The sequence below is a fragment of the Aedes aegypti genome, chromosome 2 (genome assembly GCF_002204515.2).
Source record: "Aedes aegypti strain LVP_AGWG chromosome 2, AaegL5.0 Primary Assembly, whole genome shotgun sequence".
NCBI classification, from domain to species: Eukaryota; Metazoa; Arthropoda; class Insecta; order Diptera; family Culicidae; genus Aedes; species Aedes aegypti.
In genome coordinates, this window is record NC_035108.1 from 123,951,900 (window position 1) to 123,966,564 (window position 14,665).

The following is a 14,665-nucleotide window of genomic DNA, read 5'->3' on the forward strand; positions in this document are numbered from 1 at the left end:
ATACCAAAAGATCAGCGAACGCATTGGCGTAGCTAGGATTTTTTTCTGGAGGGGGCCTGGGGGGGGCCTAGCAAATTCTTGGCTCACCGAAGTAATATTTGGAGATTGTTGATAATTTTCGGTGATTACTACACACTGAAACACGATTATAACGTTTCGGCTTACTGGTTTTCAGCCATCATCAGATCTACAATTTATTTTAAAAAAATTACCGAAGTAATGTCGCTTGCAATAATCATGATTTTCACAAATCTCGTAGTTTGCACAAATTTGCGTTGATTTTATCTGTTTGTGATTTTGTCTCATATCTCTGCATATCAGTGATACTTGTAAATTTCAATTTTCATTACGGAAAATATTCATTCTTTGTCTAATCCAGTAAAAAATCCTTCAAAAATTCTTTCGAAGAACTCACAAGGAATATCCCTTTGTAATTCTTACACGAACTTTTCAGGTATCGGGGTCCTCTTCATAAATTACTTTCGTACTTTTCCAGTACATTCTTCAATAACGCCTTTACCAGTTTCCACTGAGTTCCTGTTGGGACTCCCACGGAAAACCATTCACGGGATTAGTAATTATTATTTAACAGATTTTTGCTTGGATTTTCCCTAGGTTTTCTAATCTATCCATAAAATTTTTCGGAAAATCTGTATCAAATTCCTCAAAATAATCTCTTGAAGAATTCCGAAGTTTGAACGTACTTGTTATACATAAATTAATTGTTAAATGAAAATATCATCCTGTTGTACATTGATAATTTGTTGAAGATTTTCTTAAATTACTGAGGATTTCTCCAAGAAATAGTACAATAAATATTACCAAAATTGTCTTCTAGATCACCAAAAATGGAAGCTTTACACAAATTCTTCAGAGTGCACTAACAGTTTTTCCAAATTTACCTTCGAGATTGTTCCTAAGGCTTCTCTTCAGATTATTTCAACAAATCTTTCAAAAAATCTCTGAGAAATTTTTAAACGGTTGCTTGAAAAATTCACAGCGAGCATTCAAGACTTCCCGCAAATAAAAAAAAACATTGGTTGATTGTTTCGTGACTCATCCATAATATTCCACAAAGTTTTCATAAATAATTAAACAAGATTCAATTCTTAGTGATTTTTCAGAGAAGTTTTTCACAAATCTATCTACATTTTTTCACAGAAAATTCTCAAAGTGCTTCATTAGATTTATCTAAAAATCAATTTGATATTGATTCCCGAAGTCCTTTGAAATTCTGTCTCGAATACAATATTTTAAAATTTCTTCAAAAACGCCTACCTATTATTTTTGTAATTCAGTCATTCTAAAGTTTTTAGCGCAATACGTTAGGCTATTTTTTCAAAAACTCTGCCGTGAAAATATTTAATAATCTCCCAAAAAAAAATGTTCAGAGATTTCTTTGGAGAATTATATTATTGTTTCCTCTGGGTTGTCATCCTGGTCATTGATATTATTCAAGTTCAAATTGAATTTGGAAAAAATACTTACTCTTGGTAGTGTCATTCTCAAAACACACCAAGCCGTTCCCATAGGGAACGTTAGCCACAAGGAAGGACGTATCAAATAATACTGTTTCATATGGTATGCCTTCTTCAACATCTAATCCAATTTCTCTCGCCGTTCCCTTACGGTACCTATCCATCTAGTATTCATTACTTTCTTCTCCATGCTCACTCTTACTTCTAGCAAAATAGACCGATATGCCGGTAAACAAATTCAATAATGCTTAAGTATTTTCAAGAAATTCAAATATTCACCGTAGAATTTTGGAACTTTTTACGAAATTTCTGACGATGTACCTCGCAGAAAAAGCTCTGGTGTTTTTTGTAAGAATACCTACAAAAAATCTTGTTTATTTTTATCGTCGATTGTAATGGACAAAGATTTATGTTAAAACGGAGAGAATATATATTTTGGAGGGATTATTTTTAACTAGTGTGGTAGAACTGTAGAAGTTTAACGTGAAAATATTGGCGGTATTTTTCAAGAACATTGCCAAAGATGTCTTATGGTAAAATTCATAATTTAAAACAAACTTGGAGCAAACTTTTTGCATTGCTTTGAAAAAACGTTTAAGAATTTCTGATGGACTTTCAAAAATTAGGAAATTAGGAGAAGTATAAGAATTCTGATTTTTTTCAAAACTCCAAGAATTTATTTTTTTTTTTCATTAGATTCTTTGAAATTTTACTTTTTGGAGTACGATTTTTTGTACGAGGTTGCGAGGTCATGCGAAGGATAGAGAAACAACAAAATGTTAAAGCAGATAAAAAGTAACAGATGGATAACGAAACAACCAAAGATAAGTGATAATCTATAATCTTTTCTCTTGCGGTGAAAAACTACAGGATAATTTAAATCTCTCTAAGGAATTAAACAAACACGAACACCTCAAGGAGCTCCATCAGCATCTTCTTTAGAAATTATCAATTAATGCTAGCTGAATTCCTTCTTTGACTTCTGGACTCCCCATAATTCCGCCAAAAAGCCTCTAAGCATTCTGCCAAATTTCTTTATGAATTTTTAATAAATCCCTGCACAGTCATTTTGCTAATTTTGGAAGCAAAAGTTTGCCTGGGGTTTTGTCAACAAATTTCCTCTGAAGATTCGAGGCCAAAGAATATTTCAAAATACTTCTCATAGATAATTCCTACATAATCCGGGTAATTGAAGCAGAATTTACAGAAACAAAAATTATAGGAGAATTGATTACACAATTTACGATGTATTTTGAAAGTATTTCTGAAGGACTTTTTTTTGAAAAACTACACACTTAAATTATTATTGTTTTATGGCTATATCGGTCATGCGACTCAAAGGAAAAGGGAGTCTATAGAAGTAAATGATGGAAACGAATAGGTGCATAGGCGTCGCAAGGGAGCGACAAGATTGAAATTTAATTAGGTGGTGAAAACTGAGCAAGCCATTTTAAAGTCAGTAAGCATCGAAGCGTCCTGTATTTTGCCTAGCTTCTCTACTGGAAAAGGGTTGGCTCAAAGCTTTGAGCTTTGCTACCAACACAGGCAAAATACAGGAGGCTTCAATGTGCTCATATACTGACGGCAATCAACCGAACGGTTCTATCGATGCGTGTCAATTCCCAATATCAGTCATCGATGGTCGCACGATTCACCAAAGTCAGAACTGCCACACTGTTACTGTGTACGATAAGCGAGGTTTTTCCCACTATTTTGAGCAAATTAAAAGAACGTAACTACTGAAGAATATTTGTCAATTGATTCAGAAAATTTTTCTTCACTTAAGAATTATATAAATTTTTATTTTTGTTCAAATATTTTTATACATAATCATCCAAAATTCTGGAGGGGGCCTGGATGACTCTGGGGGGGCCTGGCCCCCCTGCCCCCCCTGTTCCTACGCCAATGAGCGAACGCTTACCGTTCGGATATCGATGCGGTTGGATTGAGAGGGACCAAAACGCAAATAAAAAGCGTTCTTGATAGCTCAATCGTGATTGGAATAGTAAATTTAAAAACTTGTTCATGGTTCTCATTACTTCAACGCTTGTTTCAGTGTATCGATTTGGCGTGTGTGGGGTAGAACCGAGGTTGGAAAGATGCGGCCACGAACCGAGTATTGTGGCGTGAAAATGTTGATTCAGTGTTATCTGTCTTTAGATGTTAACTAAATAAATAAATAATAATGCTTCAGCGAATGTACTTTTTATTTCCTCTGAATAACTACAACATTCAAGTGTAAGTCGTATCTGGTGTCATCGTCGTCGTTGGTGTCGTCGTTTTCGGTGGACAATCGCACTCTCTTACGCACTCACCAGTCGCAGTGTTGCGTACGTACCCCGGTTGACAGAAACATCCTCGGATGCACGGGTAATCGCACGGTTTGTCTTCTCCCAAAGTATCACACGTGACTGGGCAAGCGGATGCACATTCCGAATAAACTTCGTATTCCGCTTCGCATTTTGGGAATAGTAGATTACATTAATGGAAGGAATACAATAACAAATTGATTCAACTTACCACAAGTTTGAAGTGAATCGGCGGAGATGACTCCAATAACCGCTAGAACAACAATCGCTACAAGTTTCATTTTTGATGTGAACTATTGGAATGGATGAGAGTGATATCATATTTATATGATTTATCGATATCCGTTCTTTGGTCGACACTGTATACAAACGTGCACATATGATGATAATAATTATGTGATGTGATTCAATCTTAACGACCGCGATGAATTGAGAGATAAAAAACTTACATTCTTCTCCGTGGGGTGCTGAAGTGAAGATAAGCCCATCGGTTTTCATTGAAGACGAATGATATTAGCATGTCTCTTCTTAAACATTTACAATTCGTAGTAGAATGGAATTGGTGTCAGAATTGTACCAATTAGTTGTTGAATATTGACGAAAGAGAAAGTTTGGTCACATCTTGGATATTTACAAAAAATCCAATTCTAATTACGTGTGTTAGATTTTGCAAACATGTTTGGACATCATTTTTGGCCAATAGTGGTACAAAAGTTCAAATAAGCGGGGCAAATGTTCTGCTATTAAAGGAAGAGACTTTGATTGCATTATTGACATTATCCAGCCTTTCATAAAATTTGAATCACCCTCTTCTTACATTTTTTGCCTACACTTTAATTTGTTTATGGCATGATCAAAGTAAGCTTCGTCATATTGAAAATTTAGTGAACGTCAGAGGTTTTCACTGTTGGTTTTTTAAAATATCAATGCATTTTCTAATTTACAATTATATTATTTCTATTGTTTTAGGTTAATGAAAAGTGTTTAACAACAGCATCTTGAAATATATTAGATTCTATTTCTCATGAAGTTTACATGGCTAAACGAACTGGGTTAAAAACATGATGATGAAATGATTTCTTCAGCGAGATCATCAACTGGGTAACGGATCACTACTGAACGTTATGTTGTCTTTGTAATGAGCTCAGAGGACATTATCAGTTTTATAAGGTGCCTAGTGATTTTCCACCAGAACAAAAAAAAGTGGCCCTTAGGACGCAGCATATCCATGGCTGGTTTTTACATGTGATAGCTTCCATTCTACCGCGGTATTCTGCTGATATCCAAATTAAGCCGTGCTGTGGGGAAATCCTACACCTTTCCCCCTCTTTTTTTTCTTCCACGCATTAATCTTATAATCAGGGTTTTATTCCATAGACCCTTTTCTATATTATACAGTAAACGTTTAAATAATCCATCAATGGTACCGTTTCAATTCATATTACGGACACCTAAGGCCTCACTGAAGTATAACTCAACATAGAGTATACAAAATAAATCATTCTGCATGATTCCTCAACGTTATCTGGCGTCGGAAACCCTTAACTTTCAAATGATGGGTAAAGAATATGCTTCCGCAACTTGAATAATATTAAATAAATCAAAATGTGTGGCCTTTTCATGATTCTTATTCCAGACGCTTTCTCATTTTTTACTCATATTCCGAACACTTTGATTCGAATTCCGGACAGCTCATGAAAATCATTAAAAGGAAAGTCAAATCATCAATAGAAATCGTCGAACCACTAAAAAGACGCTTAAGGCAGTTGGGCATTATAAATTTGTATACATTTTTATGGAAAAAGCTTATTAAAACGAGCCTCGGATGTGAGAACTTTTGAACGGCAAAAATTGAAACATTTCGTGTGAAATGTTTCCCATACAAAGTAGAGTGTCCGGAATTTGAAGCTGTCCGTAATATGAATCAAAACGGTATTGCGATCGAGCGCAATTTAAAGCCTCATCGTAACAAAACCAGCCATGTACGGTTGAAGGAGTTCGTACAACTCGACGTTAATCCATTTTCGAACATTTCATTTTCTGACCCCTTTTATCTCAAAATCCATGAAAAGCTTACGAACGGCAATCTGAAAATAAAGACGAGCGGACCTATAGATGGACCAGAATTGAGTTGAAACATCAAGTAGTGTAGATACTCCGAAAATTATGAACAAAACAACGTCTCCTTTGGCGTATTCTTTCATTCTACAGTTTCATGATTGCTCTCTTTGTATTCCTTAAACTAAACGCAGAGAAAGTAATTATTTTTTTAATTCAGAAATTGATACTCCCTTACTTACCAAAGAATGTACAAATAAATGTAAATAGTGAAAATTCTTGACAGCTTAATCAACAATCTTAAATCAGCCTACTAAGATCAAGCTATAAAATTTGTACACAAGAAATGTCAAATTCCATTCATCCCTCGTAGTTTTATAGCTAGCGTAAAAAGCTGGATAGAAACCAATCCAGCTTTTTACGCTCGCCATAAAAACAATATGCTATAAAATATTTGACAGTAGCTGACTATCAGCACTGAACTGAAACTTGGAAATATATCCTCAGCATGCCTTGACGAACCGTAAAATTTCATTGTTTTTCTTTCTGTCCTTTGGTTCAGAAAGGGGTATGGGCGCGTTCTGCCTATTGCCAACATAACCTAAAACATGCAGGGCTCTAGCGCCGGAGCCGCTCTACATCGAGAACAAGAAACTTGCCAACATCGGGAGACGAAATTTGTTGGTTTCACAGGTGGCCACTGAAGTGCCGTGAATCATGTCGGTTTGCAAATCAAAAAAACTAGTTTAGCGTTCACCACAATCGGCGGAGGTGGACAGCGCTATCAAAAGTCGCCGAATATGATTGTTTGACAGCATAAGTAATACCAGACTCCTGATCGACACGGGCTCCGACGTCTAAATCATTCAGGTCATACACAGAGACAAAACAAAAGGTGCATCGAAGTTCGATCTACATGCAGCAAATGGTTCGCGTATCAAAGTGCATGACAAGAGAATAGTGACGACCGATTTGGGACTACGGCGCAGATTCAATTGGAATTTTCTGGTCGCAGACGTTGGTGTGGCTATCATTGCAGCCGATTTTCTTGCGGCTTTCGACATCGTTGTGAATTTGAAGCATCGTCGTCTTATCGATGGTGTTACGAAACTTACATCTCTTGGTGGAATAACAGAAGCAGCTGTTCATAGTGTAACAGTTGTTGCTACGGATCATCCATTTCGAGATCTTCTCAATGTGTTCCGTGACGCCATGCTTCCGACAAGTATCAAAACGATGATTAACCATGACATTACGCACCACATTCAAACAAGAGGGCCGCCAACCGCCAGCAAATACCGTCGGTTTGCACCGGACAAGCCGGAAGTCGCCAAGGACCTTCCAGCAGCAGTTGGGCCAGCCCTCTACTCTGTGCGCAGAAGAAGAACGGTCAATGAAGATTCTGGGCCAGATAGTTTTCCTGTCCCGCATATTCACAATCTGTTAAATGCATTCCAGGGAAAATCAATTTTCACCACACTTGATCTGGAGAGGGCGTACCATCAGATTCCGGATATTTCGAAGACGTCCGTTATAATTCCGTTCGGACTCTTCGAATTCACGCGAATGCAGTTCGGTTAATGCACCACCACAATCTAAATGAAACCTGAAAAACAAAAAAGAATGATTATGTGACAGCAAAGCAACGAAAATTATTTCAGTGAGTCATGGGTTACTAAGGATTTATTTTCGAGTTTCAGTTCAGTGGTGATAGTCAGCTTCTGTCAAAGATTTTATAGCATGGCTAGCGTAAAAAGCTGGATTGAAATTTGGAAAAGTTATAGCCATTTGTTGTTTCTGTGGTAGGTCATTTGGCATAAAGTCGTTTGGCATAAAGCCGTTTGGCATAATGGTCATTTGGCATAAAGTCAATGGCATAATGGTTGTTTGGCATAATGGTCGTTTGGCATAATAGTCGTTTGGCATAATGAGTCTGAAACTATGAATTTCTCAATTTTTTGTTTTTACGTTTCTATTGAATCTTTCTGATGACACCAGGCTTGTTTTGCAGTCAATTGATACAAAATAACACTTTATTCAACAATCATTCGCTCTTGAATAAATTTTGAGCATATTAGGAAAGTTATTGCCATTAGTATTTTATTATTTATCCAGAAATCACCCTTCTTTCAAACATTAATTGTTCTTTTGAGTTTCGCTATTGGAACAAATTTTTGCACTGTAGATTTGTATGTACATAGCACAAATTTACCCTTCTTTTAATTGTTATATATTTTTTTTTCTAAATATGATGTTACTATAATTGTAGGTATGAAAACTGTTGATTTGAAATTTCAATAAATTTCTCCTACATTGGAGCTATATTTTTTATGTATTGTTTTTTTGTTCCCAACTGACAAAAGGGCGGCAATCGATAACATTGATCTGCTCAAATTATCAGCGAAAAGAGAAATCGATTACTTCGATGGGTTGCAGTGATGCATTTTACACTAAACGTGAACCAAAAGTGAACTAAACGCGTTGTAATTTTGCACGTGAATGCAGTAAACACTGAATTCTCGTGCAAGAGTCTGACGTTGCTCACGAACTTTCACTTTTAAATGCACAATGTATGGAACCTTAAATGTTCCTTAACATCTTTTTTAAATCATTCTGCTTTAAAATATGTTATAAATTTGTAAACAATTTTTCTTCCGCGTTCATTTTTCTGCTTCTTAAGGTTCAATTTTTTAAACTGATCAATGTTCAAGCCTACTTGATCCCTCGTTCAAAAATTTGAACTGGAGCGCAAACTGAACGCATTCAAATGCAACACTGATGGGTTGTGCTACTTTTCTCCGAATGTCGGTTCCCCGAATGTCGGTTCCCAGAATGTCGGTTCCCCGAACGCCAGTTACCCGAGTGCCAGTTCCCCGAATATCCCGTTTCCCCAACAAGTTTTCAGCATTCATATTACGGATCTCTTGAAAATTTTCCGTTTTGCGGTAGCCGCCAAGTTCTACTGCAGCTGTCAAAGTTCTACCGCAGCCTTGAGAATCATTGTATCATTGAACGTAACCATCTAATCAAAGTATGCTAGTAGAGTCCAAAGTTTTGAAAAACAGCTGAAAACAACAATGATCAGTCACGGTATCATCGCAGCCGATCGATGATGTTTTGTGAAAATCAGTAATGTGACTGCTGCGGTAGCTTTCTGTTCAACCGTAGAACGGAAAGTTATCTCTAAAATTGCAATAATTGTCGTAATTTTATACATTTCAGGGTGGTGAATAAACTGACCAATAATTCTGAACGCACTGAACGTTTCATTATGCCTTTAATTTTACCTTCTTTTAAAAATAGACTGTTCTATACATTTATACTGTCCTAAATTTTATTATTTAGTATAGCTAAATATTAACCATTTTTATAATTAGCTGTTTTAGCGATTCTTGCCATATGTGTTGTTGGAATGATAATTACTTTAGAACTTGCCAATATTCAACATATACTTTTTTTTAGGCAAACGCGTGATATGCTGTAAAAAATATTATTTCAATCACAAATTTTTCCTTCTCTCGATAATAGACTGTGTTTTGATGTACACTTCCAAAATTAAAATTTATATTGAACCGTTGTAAAGTTTTGCTACAAATATTTTCTTTTAAAGATGTGTTGTTCATTTGAGCTATACTGTGAACCGATATTTTTTGCGTTAGAGCCTTAAACAATTTTAACGAAAAATAATCTGCTCTTGTATAGAGACTATTTTTGCATTAAGTCGCATTGATAGATCTTTGGATTAGAGCTTTCGATATTTGCAAAAAAAAAAAATCCATTCTTTTATCAAGTAATTTTCATCGAGTGTTACGTCCAAACTGGGACAGAGCTTGGTCTGCAGCGAAATATTCTATGAGCGTTCCCTTGATGAATAACTGCGAACTTTCTTTGCCAATTTACTGTTTTCAAATATGTATATCGCAACAAGCTCAAAGATACTCTATGTTCTGAGATGTAGAGACCCGTCACGAGTTTTATTTAGTAATGAATTCTAATGTCACAACAATTTTTGAAATTCTTTGCTTGAAAAATCTTTGAACGAGCACCACGTTTGTTTAGAACCTACAAAATTTTTTTTGCTAAGGGTTCGGTGGTTAGAAAAGGTTGATATTTATTTTAAGTCAATCGTTATGCCAAATGACCATTATGCCAAACGGCCATTATGCCAAACGACTTTGCGCCAAACGGCTTTATGCCAAACGGGGTACAATCGTTGTTTCTGGACGTGAAAATGGTAGTTTTCGGTTTAAGAAATACTGTTACCATTTGCCTTTGTTCTGTGCAACTCTCTCTGTTCAACCAACCAGCTCAAAACACACCAGCCAAGATAATACTTATTCAAACAGACTTTGAATCGATTTCAAAACTTTTCACATTTTTTGTGACTAGTTTTCATAATATTAACTATTAAAGTAGAATGAAGTGTCATATAAATTTTGACTTGTATTGCTGTGTGGGTTTGAAAGGCGAATATCAAATGCGGGAACACCAAACGCAGTAAGATTTCCTACAGGCAATTCCATGTCAAAGTTAGCTTTTCTATGCTAGGTTGGCGGTGATATGTGTAATCGTTGCTTGGTGTCCTTTGATTGTTTTGTCTTACCGCATTTGGAGAACATTTAGTGGAGATTTGCTGCAATCTCAAATGCAGCATCAATGCACACAGCAATATTAGTTAAAACAGAGTGCACATTGAACAAACATATTGTTTAAGCACTTCCCCATAGATTCTTACTACACAGTCCAACCTCCGTTATTTAGATTAAATCACGGTGCTCAATAAAGCACACGTTCATAGATTCTGCACCCATCCGAAGATTAATGATCAATGATTATATAAATATGATCCCGATAGCATCTCATCTCATACAGTATTTTACATTCAAGATGAAACGTGTAGCAATTCTAGTTCTTGCGGTTGTTGGAGTGATCTACGCTGCTTCATGCCCACCATGCGGTAAGTGTACAAAGTTGTTCCTTTTTTCACCCACAACTAATATACTAACTATCACGTTATCAATACGCATAGGCCCGAACGAAGAGTACTCGGAATGTGGAACAGCTTGCCCGGAAACTTGCGACACTCTGGGAGAAATCAAACCATGCATCCTTTTATGCGTTAAAGGGTGTTTCTGTCAGCCAGGCTATGTACGCAACAACGTGACTGGAGCATGTGTCAAACCATGCGAATGTCCTCCGAAAAGTGCAGTTACACCTTGTAGTTAGATCGTGTAAGCTCAACGAATAAAAAACTGACTAGCATTAACAAGCAAATTCAGTATACCGTCAAGCATTCACCGAGCATTTAAGAAAAATTTGCACTTCAAAAAATTGTATAGCTTTTCCAAATAATTTTAACCGTACTAGAATACCACTCGTAGCTTGCAATTATATAATAATTCAGGAAAAAATTTAAAACTAGTAATGCATAACAAAATATTACTCAAAAAATATGTTTGAAAATATGATGTTAAGGTCGCCTCGTACCATTCTCTGTCGCCATTTACCGTGCGTATAGTTTTCGTCATGATTTAGGGGTCTATTTTGTAAATCGAGCAGATTCATGTGACTCGTCTGTATTCACTGTCGATCAAAGTAAGCATGCATATTTCAGATGTCATCCATCGACTCCCATAGTAATCCAGTCACATAGAGTGACAACTGTCGAAAACTCGAGTGATAGTGCTGAGTCGAGCGAATTTTTCAGACGACAGTGACTCCAGTCGAGTCATTTTGATCGACTCGACTTATAAAATAGACCCCTTAATTTTGTATCTTGAAGAAACGTTATTGGTGGAGCAACTATGTTGCTAGTAGTGTGCGCACTCATTTTTAATAGTATTCAAATCTCCATTTACAATAAAACCATTAAAAGTTTAAAAATTGGCTAAATAATTATTTTTTCATTAAATCGTTATGGAAGGTTTATTGTTTATTGTCCAAACCTGGGAGGGAGAAACCGATACTAAATTTATGTACGTCATAGTGAGCCGAGATTATGCTGTCACGAACTGTCACTGTGAGCCCAGATCTCAAACAATGGACTAACATGAAAAAAGCACGTAATTGATCAAAATGTATTTTTTGCATTTCATCAAAGGTGACAAAAAATTGATTAAGAAGCTATGCATTCTTATTTAAAAGTGATGTCACGAAAGAACCTTCTATTCTGATCAAATATAAGGTATTCGAATACGCATCATTTTACTTTTTCCAATAAAAACGGAAATGAAATGCATAGACAACTTTGGCCCTTTTTCCATGTATTTCCGGAAAGATCGAAGGTACACAACAAAAGGAAACGAGCGATTTCCATCAAGTCTGCTTTGATTGTCATTGGCAAGCTGGAGTTTTCTTGCAGTTTGAAAAAACTTTGCGTCAAATTTCGTGTGTAGTATCTGTACCTCCCTCCCTGGTCCAAACCATTCCATATTCAGTCAATTTGTAAACAACAAGGCCAGTAATATGAACAGTCGAACTTCAAACTATCTAATCGAATAAGTGCCCTATAGCTCAATAAATCTTCAAAATCACATAGGACAGTTTTGTTTTTTTACAATATGAAACTCAATCGTAAGGGATCTAATTTTCGACCCAGTGCTAGTTTTCGACCCATTGATAGAACAAATGTTATTTAAATTACTTATTAAAATTTTGAAACATTTGTTAACCACTGGAATATGCCATTACTGTTATACCTGTCATAATCCAATAAAAATTGCATTTATATAACGAATCTTTGATTCTAAATTGATTGATCTGATTTTTCGGTGTCTGAATCAGTCCTTTTTTCTTTCATTGATGAAAAATTGCCACATTTGAAAAAAAAAACTCAACTCAGTATAAAAACGGATCAGAACAATGCCTAATAGATACAGTTTGATTAAAAGAGATCACATTTAGGCAAATTGTATAGATTTAAGTGCATCTATAAGCGAAAATATATTTTAAAAAGCGTTTGAAATTGTTTGAAAATTGAAACACCAGGTTTCAATTTTCGACCGGTCGAAAAAGCATGCCATGATTTCAGCAGGTGATGTGTTTTAGTTTTCGACCCTTCATCAAAAGTAAATATCGTTCATAAAGGTGGTGCCTCTTTGTTAGAGTTAAATTGCTTGCTTCAACGGTTTTCACGGATCTTGCTTTAATTTCATCAAAAATATATGGATTAATATATCACAGCGCTCAGAACAATACAGGCAAGTCGACACAGAAACCGACATTCAGCAGCAGCATCAGGTAGTCAACAAGACTCGGTTATGGTATTCCGCAATTACATGTATTCAATTTAAGATTTGCAGTCCGTTTCTTGTCATGGATAGTCCACAATGGAGGAGAAGACACAATTTGAAGTGTGGATAATCCGCAGTCAGCGACGGGGATGGCCAGCGAAACGTGTCCCAAAGTCGGAGTATGTTAAAGGGTTTCTTGATGCTCCAGGTGAATTGGTAGAGTATGATAAATAAAATCGCGAGATTGTTATAAGGGAGCGGAGGAGAGAATCAAAAATTAAGAAACAAGAACACGCTGAAGCAAAACGAATCAAGGATTTGAAAGGAAAAAAAATACCGAAACAGCACCTGGTGTAGTGGTTAGAACATACGCCTCTCACGCCGAGGACCTGGGTTCGAATCCCATCTCCGAGATAGTTGGTCCCGAGATGAACTAGCCCAGGGCTAAAAATCTCGTTAATAAAGATAGAAAAAAAAACCGAAACAGCCCAAAAAAATAAATTCGAACCCTAAAAACCCGTCAAAGTCGAGTGCTAAAAGAAAAATTTGATTTTTTTTATTTGAACTTCCAAAGAATGGAATGAAATAAATGTTTTAAACAAAATGGTGTTACATGTTTAAATGACCTCGAGACGAACCAGCCAAGGGCTGAAAGTCTCGTCAATAAAGACAATAATAATAATGTTTAAATGAAAATATGCTATTGCTGTACTATATCCTATCGCAACAATAGAATGCAATGCAGTTTGTTCCACGTAAGATCATTTCAATGATAGAATAATAGATTAGTGTCCATGAATGTCGTTTTTCCTTTGTCATACAGGTTGTGCTCAATGTGAAGATGAATCGAAGCCAAACCTCAAATGTTCAAGAGCATAAATCTGGAGAAACAAACATCTGTTTAAACTGAAAACTTCACAGATAAAAATATTTAAATTTCAATGTAGCGTAAACATAAGAAGATAGAAAAAGTAAACCAAATTCATTTATTGTCAAAGCAAGTTTGATTTTCAACTAAAGACGCATGAATGTTACATGATCGTGTAAATTTAAAGTGTATTCGATTAAAAAATAAGCGACATTTCTGTTTATTTTGATGCTTCAAATATGTGCATGGAAATAAAAAGAAATTTTCAACATATTTTTAGCTGTGTTAATCGGTTGATCACTAGCTGGTGGTGACCAACCGATTAAGTTTTCAGCACAAACGGATGTTCGGTTTTCCAGATTTGTTCTCTTGAAAATTTGAGGTTTGGCTTCGATTCATCTCCACTTAAATCATAATATCGTAGTCCACACCTTAATCACGCAATACCACAAATGATGAAACATTTTACATTCAATATGCATCGTAATTCTGCAAAATGAAAAATGAAAATGAGAATATGCTTCGTAATTAACTAAATGTAAAATGTACCATGTAAACCACATTGAGATCTTCAAAGGATGTGAGTGGAATACTAAACCAGTATTTATGGCATTTATGAGCCTTCCTTAGCTCTATCAAATAACAACTGTGGAACTTCTTATCTTAAAGTTTGTTACTGAAATGGAAAGCATACTCTGTTGCTATTGGGATGAAATTCCA